Genomic DNA, 13,673 nt, shown 5'->3' on the forward strand with positions numbered 1-13,673 from the left:
ATTCTGGGCAGGAGTGAAAGGAACAGGGTGGTCATTATGGGGGACTTTATCTTCCCCACTATTGCCTGGAAATGGTATAAATCTAATACGTCGGAAGGATCACTTTTTGTCCAAATGTGTGCAGGAGGGTTTCCTGACACAGTATATTGAAGGGCCGAACAAGAGGAGAGGATACATTGGATCTGGTTCTTGATAATGAACCAGGCCAGGTGTTTGATTTAGTGATAGGTGCGCACTTTAGATTAGATTAGATTACTTGCAGTGTGGAAACAGGCCCTTCGGCCCAACAAGTCCACACCGACCTGCCGAAGCGCAACCCACCCATATCCCTACATTTACCCCTTTACCTAACACTACGGGCAATTTAGCATGGCCAATTCACCTGACCTGCACATCTTTGGATTGTCGGAGGAAACCGGAGCACCCGGAGGAAACCCACGCAGACACAGGGAGAATGTGCAAACTCCACACAGTCAGTCGCCTGAGTCGGGAATTGAACACAGGTCTCTGGCGCTGTGAGGCAGCAGTGCTAACCACTGTGCCACTGTGCCGCGCACTTTGGAGAGGGTGACCATAAGTTGGTTACGTTTAGTTTAGCTATGGAAATGGATAGGCATATGCCACAGGGCAACAGTTATAGCTGGGGGAATGGCAATTATAGTATGATTAGGCAAGACTTAGGAGGCATAGAATGGGGCAGCAAAATGCAGGGATGGGGACAATCGAAATGTGGAGCTGGTATAAAGAACCGATATTGCATGTCTTTGATAGGTAGGTCCCTGTCAGGCAAGGACCAAGTGAAAAAGTAAGGGAACCATGGTTTACTAAGAAATCGTATCTCTTGTTAAATGAAAGAGGGAGGCTTATGTGCTGTTGAGGCGAGATGGTTCAGAAGAGGCGACTGAGAGTCACAGAGTAGCTAGAAAGGATTTAAAGAGAGAGTTAAGAAGAGCAAGGTGGGAACATGAGCAGTCTTTAGCAGGTACAATAAAGGCTCCAAGGTTAAATTTTACATTTATAGTAGGTGTGGAAGGCAGGTTTCAACTTTGTATGGAGGGAAGCCAGTGCAACTTCGAGACTAATGTCAGTAGGTTGCCTGCAGGCATCTGTGCAAACAGGAGAAAATGTTCATGAAATCATTCTATGAATGGCTTGGAAGGACACAATGTTGGACAGACACTGATAAAGAAAGAGACAGCAATATCCATTGAATGATTGATTGTTTAGACCCAACTTGAGTGAAGGAGGCCTTAAAATATTAACCTAGTTTTTTGCTGACACTGAAATTGCAAGGCAACTGCCCCTGCACACATGCCTGGAAACACGCACACACATGATTGCAGACCTTTTACTTCATTACATCAAATGCAAAGCGCGCGCACTGCGCATATGCATAGAGCGGGTGTGATATTGAAACGGGATTCGGTTGCAGAAAAGATCTTCAGGATTGGTGAGGAAAAGCACATGTTTTATGGAAGGGGGAATTGAAAGAGGGTTGGAGAAGATTGAACAGGTGAGAGAAGGTGTGAGATTGGGCCACTGGGATTAGGGGTTTGGTGATTGAAGGATCTTCTCCCATTATCCCCCCACCCAAGACCATTCTTCTCCCAGGCTCTCTATCCCCCATCCACAGTCCTCACTATTTCTTCATCAGGTTGTAATAACCCCTATCTGGGTCACAATATCTTCCCCACCCTGGTCCTGATCAATTCCGCATCTCCAGTCCCAATTAACCAACCCTGTCCCCAAATTCCGATCTTCCCACACACTCCAATGAAACCGTGCATGTGCGGAAAATGAAGACATGACTGAATCTGTTCAATAAATTTAATTTCCTAGTGCAAGGTAAGCATCTGTCCAGAGCATACTTTTCTTGCTTCTATGTGTTAGCACATGTAGCCTTTTATTTGCTGTGCATGGAGGAAAATTGGAATGTGGATTAGAGGATGCTAAAAAGTATGAAGATCATCACTTCTGTATGTTTTAGAGTTTAGCGTCAGTCTAATATCTGATGCAGATCTCTCCTTGCATTACTCAAATAAAACAGTCATGAAAACCTATATACAGTCTTGAGCAGTTAATTATTTAAAACCAAGACAACACTGCTGTCCCAACATTGCACACTGCTTCCTCCAGTTTACAGCTTAGCCATGCCAACTGCCCATCAAAGACAAAGTAGTCACTGTGGATGACACCTCTCCCAATCATCCACAGTAACCCATGTCTTCCAATATACCTCTTACCCTTATGCCTCAAGTTACTTTTTAATCACAATTATTGACCTCTCTGCATCCCAGCATGCTGCTTCCAATTCCACAATTGACTTCCCCGAATTCCCTACCACCGCAGTGGGGCTTGATTACCCACCTTGACTTTCAGTAAATAAATCTATGGTGGGCAACCTCACTGACAGCCCCGATAGTTGACTGATCACACTGCTGTGTTTTCAGTCTTCAGTGTTAAAGATCTAACATTTTTTAACTTATGAATCACTTTTTAAATATTTTCCTTCATTTTTTTCCCACTTGCAAACAAATCTTGCAAAAGGTGTTGGTTCACAACCCAAGGACTGACTGTACATCTGTTTGTTTGAGTTTCTGCAAAGCCTCAAATGTAGCTGAGTTAAAGCTAGCTTGGCTATCCTACTAAAAACGAGAGAACAAGAAAAAATTAAAGTACTAAAGATCTTTTATTCATTGCTTCTCACCACGTGGTGGGGGAGCCCAGCAATCCCAAGTGTGTGCTTACACATTAGGCAATGCTGCAAGTGCTCCCCTTTGTGCTTACACAAGCCCAAGCTTTTTATACTTTTTTTTAAGACTGTGGCAGTTTAATGTGCAACTGCCCCCATTTTAGTTACTGCTGGGACATGTTGGGGCAGAATTATTGCTGGGACATGTTGGGACAAACCTTTGGTCACATGCACTCATTATCTTGCTGTTCTTTGTTTCTTTATTTTCTTTGTTTACATTTGGCCATGTCCAAACTAACCACATCCTGCCCCGACACCATTTTGTTTAACATATCACTTAAATCCATTTCAAGTAAGCTAAAAAGTATCCTAAAATGTACCATTCTTACAGCTGCGCTAGCATACTGCCTAACTTCATGTTCATACGGGATTTATCATGGATCAATGCTAAGAGCCTGCTGCAGCATGAGGAAGCAAGATGAGCAAGTTGTACAGGGCACGGGTTCTGCTGACACCATTGACTCCCATACTCACATATTCTTTTCCTGGCCTCTGTCTCCAAAAACATTGGTGTGAATGAAGTGATTAGCAATATCTGGGGCAAGAAGGTGTACGATACAGTGAGGACATGCCTCAGAATCAACAGGGTTAGGGAACCTGCAGGTCTGTATCTTGTACAGTTTATGAGTCTGTATATTGTCGCTCTCCTCTAAAAGGCCTCACTTGTTGGGTCTCCACTACTGCTGTCCATACTTTAGTATCTTCCACTTATAAGTACAGTTTCACCCATTCACAGTTGTTATTCCCCCAGCCTACCTCCGGCAATTCCTACTAATTCATCCCCAGGTCTCCTTTTCATAGCAGCAGCCCCCTTGACCCCAGTAACTCCCAATTCCACTTTCCTCTAAGTTTCTCAAACCTGAGATAACAGACATCAACTAAATGGTTATGATTTCAAGTGTAATTACAATAATTCAAGGATTCCAAGAATTATTTAAACTACATATTCCTTATCTTCCTGTGTAACAACCTACTCTCCCCTTGTTAATTTTATACATTTGTTTGTATTTTTGATGTCACTTTTTATTAGTTTTCTCATGGTTAGGAAACAATAAAATTCCGATTGCTATCCTCAAGAAAACTTTATAATTGGCTTCTTAATTTTAACTACTGTTTCATGTTAGTTGAAGTGTGATATGGCTTTAAGAAGAATTTTACAATATGTTTTGCGACTGACCAGTGTTAAAAATAGGGAAACAGATTCACCCCTCCTGACCTGGTTGTAACACACTGGCCATGTGGCAATTAATCATATGGCAATTAATCATGTGAGATGCGTGCAAATATTGTTGCATGCCCTTATTGTGTGTCTAGTATCACTATGCTTTGAACAAAGATTTGACTTTCTGTTTTATAACAAGATAAATAACATAATTTATCAATCAAATCAAAATATTAAAGTTAAAAAAAACAAAAGACAGGTAATCTATAAAGTTATTTATTTGCTATTTTTATAGTATTGACTGTAGTGTAAAACACAAGTAAATTCCATTCTGAAGAAGGGTCACCCGACCCAAAACACTAACTCTGATTTCTCTCCACAGTTGCTGCCAGACCAGCTGAGCTTTTCCAGCAATTTCTATTTTTGTTTCTGATTTAAAGCATCCGCAGTTCTTTCAGTTAGACAAAAACATTATTAATGAAAGTAATTTCTAATTAAAGCTTTTTCCACAATCTTGAACTTTTTAAACAATATATTACAAGTTATAAAACTAATACATTAAAACCGAAACCAAGCATTATTCAATGGATTGATCTCCATACTCCTGAGAGGCAATCCTAAGGCTTTGCTGCTTAATTCCCATAATAAAATGTAATATGCATTCATCAGCCAAAATTAATTCTTACTTCTCCCAGTTTGTACATCTTTTCTTTCGGCCACTGTTTCTTTTTATTTCTTCTTCATGCAATTTAAATTGCTCTCTGCCCCTCTGTTGATTTGTATGTGTGTCTCCTCACCTCATGTCATTTTTGAAATTTTCTATTTTATATCTTATTTATCCTCTTGGAATTTATTTTACTGGGTCTCATGCCATCACCACACAACTGGTAATTAAGAAGCATGTTTTGCATAAAAGGAAGACCTCATTCTAAAATTTTCTGTACTGTGCCATTTTGAGCGTAAATGTCTTTTTTTTTGCCTGTTCTCAACTTGATCAAAATGATGCACCAAATCTTTAGTATATGTGAATTTGATAATGGAAATAACTTGTTCTTTTTGAGGAAGATAATATTCCTTCAAAATTGTACTGTACAACATTATGCAGAAATTATTCAAGAACATTTTCACGTCCAGGCCTCTTTACATCTTTATTCTACAATAAATGGATATTGTTTTTATTTCATTTATAATTTAGAACATTTACAAACACTTTTTATTCATGCATTATCTGCAAGTAATGCACATTACAACAAATGTTTAGTTGACCTTAACATGTCGTGTTGAGCTATTTATTAAGTTGCTACCCACACACTGAAGTAGTTCAAAATTTCACTTTTTGTTACTACCTAATTCTATGCAGTCCCAATCTTTTTGTTTTCATTGGCTGAGATGCATATATAAAATCCTAAATGTTCAGAAGAAATTATGCACAGAGAACAATCATCTTGCTTTTTGAAAAATATGTTAAAAATATAGTTTTGCAGAAAATAATTATTTTTAACAGTTATTTGTTTTCAAATTTTTTTTTCACAACTGTGTTGCTGCACAGTGGATAACACCCCTTCCTCTGAATGAGAAGCTGTAGGTTAAAGTCTTGCACCAGCACTTAATGGCCAAGGAAGCTGTATTTATAATGCAGTCAAATCAATTCCACCATAGAAAATCTCAAATAGCCCCCTTCTTCAAAAACTGCAATTTCCTTCCCACGTGGTTGCTGATGCTCCCCAAGCATCTCCTCTACTTCCCACACCTCTGTCCTTGAACCCCACCCTTCCTAATGCAACAAGGACAGAAACCCCCTCATCCTCACCTTCCAACCCACCAACCTCCATATGCATCACATCACCTTCCGCCACCTACAAACAGACCCCACTACTAGGGATATATTTCCTTCCCTACCCTCATCAGTTTTTCAGAGAGACCATTCCCTCTATGATTCCCTTCTCAGATCACCCAACCCCCAGCCCTCACCACTCCCAGCACCTTCTCCTGCCACTGCTAGAAATGCAAAATCTGCATCCACACCTCCCCCTAAGGCCTCAAAGGATCCTTCCGCATCCAATAGAAATTTACCTGTACCTCCACAAATGTCATCTACTGTTTCCATTGCACCCAATGTGGTCACGTCTACCTCGGGGAGACAGGAGGCCAACTTGCAGATTGTTTCAGAGAACATCTCTGGGACACCCGCACCAACCAATCCCACCGCCCCATGGCTGAACACTTCAACTTCCCTTCCCACTCCACCAAGGACATGCAGATCCTGGGCCTCCTCCATCACCAAACCCTAACTACCCAATGCCGGGAGGAAGAATGCCTCATCTTCCACCTTGGGACCCTGCAACCACACTGGATTAATGTGGATTTTACCAGTTTCCACATTTCTCCTCTCCCTACCTTATTCCAGTCCCAAGCCTCCAACTCAGCACTGCCCTGTTGACCTGTCCATCATCTTTCCCATCTATCCGCTCCACCCTCCTCTCCGACCTATCACCTTCTCCCCCATCTTCATCTACTTATCACATCCCCAGCTACCTTCCCCCAGCCACATCCCCCCTTCCCATTTATCAGTCAACTCCCCCAGCTCACAAGCCTCATTCTTGAAGAGGACTTGGACCCAAAAATTCGATTCTCCTGCTCTTCGGATGCTGCTTGACTGGCTGTGCTTTTCCAGCACCACACTTTTGATGCGTACCAACATATGCCAATGAAACAAACATAAGAGAAATTTCTGGTCAACCAAGTGATGAAAAGAAAGTCGGAACTCTCTGCTGTCATTATCTGTGGCTGCAGATTGCAACATCTATGTCAAAGCTCATATTGCCACAACAACTGAGATTCCTTGAGTGAAGCGTAACTATTACCAACTATTTCATATGTATGACTCATAAAGTATGAAGACACTTTCAAAACTGAGAATTGGATTAGATAATGTGCATCAACTAGAAGTGTGGATTTGACATTTATAATTACGCCATCATGCAAAAGAAGTGAAAGTGTAGTACTTGTTCTGTTGCTGATCTCTTATGCATTAACAATGCACCCCATAACCTATAAACTTATCATCTGTTTGCTGTATATAAGGAAAAGGAAATCACAAATTCAAATGGTCTTAAACACAATAAGCAACTACCTCATATAGTAATAGAAGTGGGCCACCTTCCTCTTTGTTCATATTAACATAGAAAATAGGGACAGGAGTAGAACATTGAGCACTTGGACCCTGTTCCACCATTCATTCTGATCATAGGTGATCATCCAACACAGTAGCGTGTTCCTACTTTTCCCACATTTTAGCCTGAAATACTATATCTTAATTCCTTTTGTAATTGTACATTGTTTTGACCTCGAATGCTTTCTGTGGTACAAATTCCACAGGCTCATCATTCTGTGGATGAAGACATTTTTTCTCATCTCAATTCTTAATGGTTTATTCTGTATTCTTAGACCCCAGAGAACCCCTGAATCTGCACTTCCCCAACTGGGAACATTCTTCCGACCCTATCTAGTCCTGTTAGAAGTTCAAGGTTTCAATGAAGTCCCCCCTCATTCTTCTGAACTCCATGAAATATAATCCTAACTAATTCGACCTCTCCTCATACGTCAGTCCTGCCATCTCGGTTCAAATCATAGAGACATGCAGAAGGAAGAGAACTTATGGTATTCAAACTTTTGACTTGATAAGTTGTGTTATATAGTTCAGAACTGATAAACACGTAAATATTGCACCAGCATCACTGAAAGATGTATCAAAGTAGCATTGGTGAGTCTGAGACCTGGTGCATATGGCACAAGACAACATCAGCTGTGGTGAGTGTCATTTGCATGCCTTGAATTATTGAATAATTGGATGTTTTGCCTGGTGGAACCAATGTTGAGTCCCCAAGATATTGTTGCTAGTCTGGCAATCTTTTATGTTTATTCACTGGTGAAACATGGCTGTTGCTGGCTTGGCCAGCAAATTTTGCCCAATCCTAAAATCTCTTGCAAAGTCCTTGGGAATGAAGGTTGGCGTTGAATCATGCAGTGCTGATAGACAAGGCCATACATATGATAAGGCCTCCATGTGATTCTTGGGATTGAAGCTTTGTCTCTGGGACTGAACAGCCTTTTTTACTGCTGGATTTTTGATGGGATTGTTCAGTTACCTGCACTCCATCAAGGTATGGTGATCTGAATGTCTCCTCATAGGTACATCACAATGGTTATCAAAGATTGACTGTGGAGTTTTGAATTCCGTTATCTAATTTTAATACCTAGAATTTTCATGTACTGAAATGATCTAAAATAGAAAAAAAATATTTACTTAAAATGGTCACAGCAGTTACTTGACCACACAGGTTAGCCAAACTTCATGAAACTAACATAAAATGGATAAAACTATTGCTACAGCCAGGTGATTGGAGTATTTCATTGTCTTCTTTATTTAAACCTTTTTCAGTCAGTCACCCTAAATGACCTTCCAGTTGTTTGCCTTTCAACAAAACACCTTGCTCTCATGCTAACATTTCTGTACTGAGCTTGATGCAATGTTCCAATGATATACAACATAAGCCTGAGGAACAGCACCTCATTTTCTGCTTAGGCACTTTACAGCCTCAATGTCTTGACACTGGATTTTGGCTGCATATTTCTGTTCTGAATTTTTCTTACGTTCTGCAACCACTACACTTTTCACCCAATCCCCACAGCTTTGTCTTGTTTGTGTTTTGTGTATTTTGCTCCGCATAGAGGGGACCCCATTCTCTCCCTTTTCACACTTTACATTCATTTTATATGTCTTTTTTTCTCTCTTTCACTAACACGAATAAGTCCTTTGTCTTTTGCACTGCGCCTTTACACCATCTGCTCTCTTGCTGCTCCTTTACCTCCTTCAAAAGTATATTTTTAAAAAAAGACTCATTTCAGTCCTTAAACAGACTGTTTCTCTCTCGACAAATGCTGCCCAACCTGCTGAGTTTCTCCAGCAGTATTAAAAATATATTTGGTATATATTTTTACTTTTATTTTTGCACATAGCTAACAGGCTTCAATTAAACTTAGTTAATCAGAAAGAAAGCCAATCTCAAAGTTTACTTGGATGAAAGAGAGTTGTATTTTATGGCCTATTAAACCTGAGAAAAATAAGAAAATGTGAGATGTGATAAACGCACACAAAGTTAGTGAACTTAAAATTAAGAGGGGGCAGATAGGAGAGTGTCCACGTAGATGAGAAGGCACAAAGATTAAAGTTTTTTTTCAAGCTCTTGAATTACACGAATTAAACTTCAGTCCTAATGGTTTAGTTGTCCTATTTCCTCAGAGTGGCAGATAACTTGACTTATCAAAAGTAATGGATTTTCCAAGTTGCATTGTTCAGAAAGATATGTATTAACCAAAAGATACAGATTTGTAATTTCAGTGACAGATTTCAAAGTTCTTTCACAACAATGTTAACTTTAATTCAGGCTGAGCCTTGTTTACTGCTGATTTCATGAGCTTAGTCAGGTGATCATACCAACCATTTAAGTTCAAAGTTCAATCTTTTAAAATCATTTTTCAGCCATGAAATGTCACAAGTGTTAAATGAAGTTCAACTGATCTTGGAATAACCTCTTTGGGAGAGGTCACAGCACAGAAGATAGACAATAGATAATAGACAGTAGACAATAGGTGCAGGAGTAGACCATTCAGCCCTTCGAGCCTGCACCGCCATTCAATATGATCATGGCTGATCATTCCTAATCAGTATCCGCTTCCTGCCTTATCTCCATAACCCTTGATTCCAATATCTTTGAGAGCTCTATCCAACTCTTTCTTAAATGAATCCAGAGACTGAGCCGCCACTGCCCTCTGGGGCAGAGCATTCCACACAGCCACCACTCTCTGGGTGAAGAGGTTTCTCCTCATCTCTCTCCTAAATGGTCTACCCCATATTTTTAAGCTGTGTCCTCTGGTTCAGCACTCACCCATCAGCGGAAACACGTTTCCTGCTGCCAGTGTCCAATCCTTTCATAATCTTATACGTCTCAATCAGATCCCCTCTCAGTCTGCTAAACTCAAGGTTATACAAGCCCAGTCGCTTCAATCTTTCAGTGTAAGGTAATCCCTCCATTCCAGGAATTGACCTCGTGAACCTACGCTGCACTCCCTCAATAGCCAGAATGTCTTTCCTCAAATTTGGAGACCAGAACTGCACACAGTACTCCAGGTGTGGTCTCACCAGGGCCCTGTACAGCTGCAGAAGCTCCTCTTTGCTTCTATACTCAATCCCTTTTGTTATGAAGGCCAGCATGCAATTAGCCTTCTTCACTACCTGCTGTACCTGCATGCTTGCCTTCATTGACTGGTGTACAAGAACACCCAAATCTCTCTGTACTGCCCCTTTACCTAAATTAATTCCAGTGAGGTAGTAATCTGCCTTCCTGTTCTTGCCACCAAAGTGGATAACCATACATTTATCCACATTAAATTGCATCTGCCATGCTTCTGCCCACTCACCTAACTTGTCCAGGTCACCCTGTAATCTCCTAACATCCTCATCACATTTCACCCTGCCACCCAGCTTTGTATCATCAGCAAATTTGCTAATGTTATTGCTGATACCATCTTCTATATCATTAACATATATTGTAAAAAGCTGCAGTCCCAGCACGGATCCCTGCAGTACCCCACTGGTCACTGCCTGCCATTCCAAAATGGAGCCATTTATCACTATCCTTTGTTTCCTATCAGCCAACCAATTTTCAATCTAATCTAGTGCTTTGCCCCCAATACCATGCACCCTAAGTTTACTCACTAACCTCCTGTGTGGGACTTTATCAAAAGCTTTTTGAAAGTCCAGGTACACTATATCTACTGGATCTCCCTCATCCATCTTCAGAGTTACATCCTCAAAAAATTCAAGAAGATTAGTCAAGCATGATTTCCCCTTCATAAATCCATGCTGACTCTGTCCTATCCTGTTACTACTATCCAGATGTGCCGAAATTTCATCCTTTATGATAGACTCCAGCATCTTTCCCACCACTGAGGTCAGACTAACTGGTCTATAATTTCCTGCTTTCTCTCTCCCACCTTTCTTAAAAAGTGGTATAACATGAGCCACCCTCCAATCCTCAGGAACCGATGATAAGTGAATAGTTTTAAGTGCAGCCATGCTATAAATCTACAATGGTGAGTAGCGTGGGTTCTTTCTTGATTATATGTTTTATTGAAATATGTCTCAAATTAAACTTAAAAATATAAGCCATAGGTATTAAGTTAGCCTGGAACAGTGTTTTGTAGAGGAATGAAACAGTATTATTTTCTGGGTCTGTAGACTGGAAGAAGCAAAAATGGCCCTTAGTGGAGTGATTATGCTCTCCTTGTCTGATGTGGGAGTTTAGGGAGAGTTTATGTGTTACTGAAGTTTATATCTGCAATAAATACCGCTAGTTGCAAATCCTATCAGATTGAATGAATCGATTGGAAAGACAGAGACAATGAGGAATCTACAAGAACAAGGGTGTCTGATGGATGGGAGTTATACGAGGGGAGAAAAGTCACAGATACAGTCACATAGTGGGTTAACTCAAAGAAAGGTAGGAGAGGAAGACAGGTAGTGCAGGAGTCTTCTGTGGCTATCTCCATGTCAAACAAGTATGCTGTTTTGGAAAATGTTGGGGGGGAGGGAGGAGCGGGGTGTTGATTGTCAGGGCAATGTCGCAAAAACAGACAATTTTCTGGTATTGACACTGTCTTTAATGCAATGAGTGGGTACATCGGGTTCCAAGAGATTGAAGAAGGAACAAAGAGGATTGATGAGGGCAGAGTGGTGGACATGATCTATATGAACTTCAATAAGTCGTTTGACAGGGTTCCCCATGGGAGACTGGTTAGCGAGGTTAGATCTCATGGAATACAGGGAGAACTAGCCATTTGGATATAGAACTGGTTTTATGGTAGAAGACAGAGGATGATGGTGGAGGGTTGTTTTTCAGACTGGAGGCCTGTGACCAGTGGAGTTCCACAAAGATCGGTGCTGGGTCTTCTACTTTTCGTCATTTATATAAATGGATTTGGATGTGAGCATCAGGCGTATAGTTAGTAAGTTTGCAGTTGACACCAAAATTGGAGCTGTAGTGCACGACGAAGATTACAACGGGATTTTGATCACATGGGCGAATGGGCTGAGGAGTGGCAAATGGAGTTTAATTTAGATAAATGCGAGGTGCTGCATTTTGGGAAACCAAACTTTAACAGGACGTATCCACTTAATGGTAAGGGAGTGTTGCTGAACAAAGAGACCTTGGAGTGCAGATTAATTGTACCTTGAAAGTAGAGTCGCAGGTAGATAGAATAGAGAAGATGACATTTGGTATGCTTTCCTTTATTGGGCACAGTATTGAGTGTTGGAGTTGGGAGGTCATGTTGCAGCTGTACAGGACATTGGTTAGGCCAGTTTTGGAGTATTGCATACAATTCTGGTCTCCTTCCTATTGAAGGATGTTATGAAACTTGAAAGGGTTTAGAAAAGATTTACATGGATGTTGCCAGGGTTGAAGGAGTTGAGCTATAGGGAGAGGTTGAATCGGCTGAGACTGTGTTCCCTGGAGCATCAGAGGCTGAAGAGTGACCTTATAGAGGATTATAAAAGCATGAGGGGAATGGCTAGGATAAATAGCCGAGGTGTTTTCTCTGGGGTGGTGGAGTCCAGAACTAGAGAGCGTAGGTTTAGGGTGAGAGGGGAAAGATATAAAAGAGGCAACTTTTTCATGCAGAGGGTGCACGTGTATGGAATGAGTTGCCAGAGGAAGTGGTGGAGGCTGGTACAATTGCAACATTTCAAAGGTATCTGGATGGGTATATGAATAGGAATGGTTTGGAGGTAAATGGGCCGGGTGCTGGCAGGTGAGACTAGATTAGGTTGGGATTTCTGGTCAGCATGGATGAGTTGACCGAAGGGTCTGTTTCCATGCTGCACACCTCTATGACTCTAAGTTGAATATCTCATCCATATTTACAGTGACCATAATGCCATTTGAACTGAAATGACTATTTTCCCAAATGGAAACAAAACTATTTAAATGAGTCAGAATTGTAAAAACACTTATCTCTTAAGTTGTTTTTCACATATAGGAGGTGGCTGTTTCTGTGTCTGTTCATGCTGTAGCCCTTTGAAGGGTCTCACGTCTCTTGAAGTTTAAGCCCCCTCCCCAACAGAACAAAATACTCATCCTACCCACTCTTGGTGTGTTTGCAGCCATTTTCATCACTATTCATAGATCATAGAATTCCCACAGTGTTGAAGCAGGGCATTCAGTCCACTAAATCGACATCGACCCTCAGAAGAGCATCCCACCCAACTTACACCAACCCTGTCACTCTGCATTTTCCTTGGCTATTCTACCTAGCCTAACATCCCAGGACACGATAGGCAATTTACATGGCTAATCCACCTACCCTGTACATCTTTGGACCATATGAAGAAACCAGAGTGCCCAGAGGAAACCCACTCAGACGCAGGGAGAATGTGCAAATTCCACACAGACAGTTAAAATCACATAACACCAGGTTATAGTCCAACAGGTTTATTTGGAAGCACTAGCTTTTTGAGTGCTGCTCTTCCTTCAGGTGATTGTGGAGTAGTACTATAAGATACAGGTTTCATAGCAAAAGATTACAGTATCATGTAAGTAAAATGATATATTTAACAAACGTCTTGATTATAAGTTTTATTGAGATCAGACTCTTGGTTATTGTTAAGTCTTTCATCTTTTAGAATGGGTTGCAGGTTTC

This window comes from Hemiscyllium ocellatum, chromosome 5 (genome assembly GCF_020745735.1).
Source record: "Hemiscyllium ocellatum isolate sHemOce1 chromosome 5, sHemOce1.pat.X.cur, whole genome shotgun sequence".
Classification (NCBI taxonomy): domain Eukaryota; kingdom Metazoa; phylum Chordata; class Chondrichthyes; order Orectolobiformes; family Hemiscylliidae; genus Hemiscyllium; species Hemiscyllium ocellatum.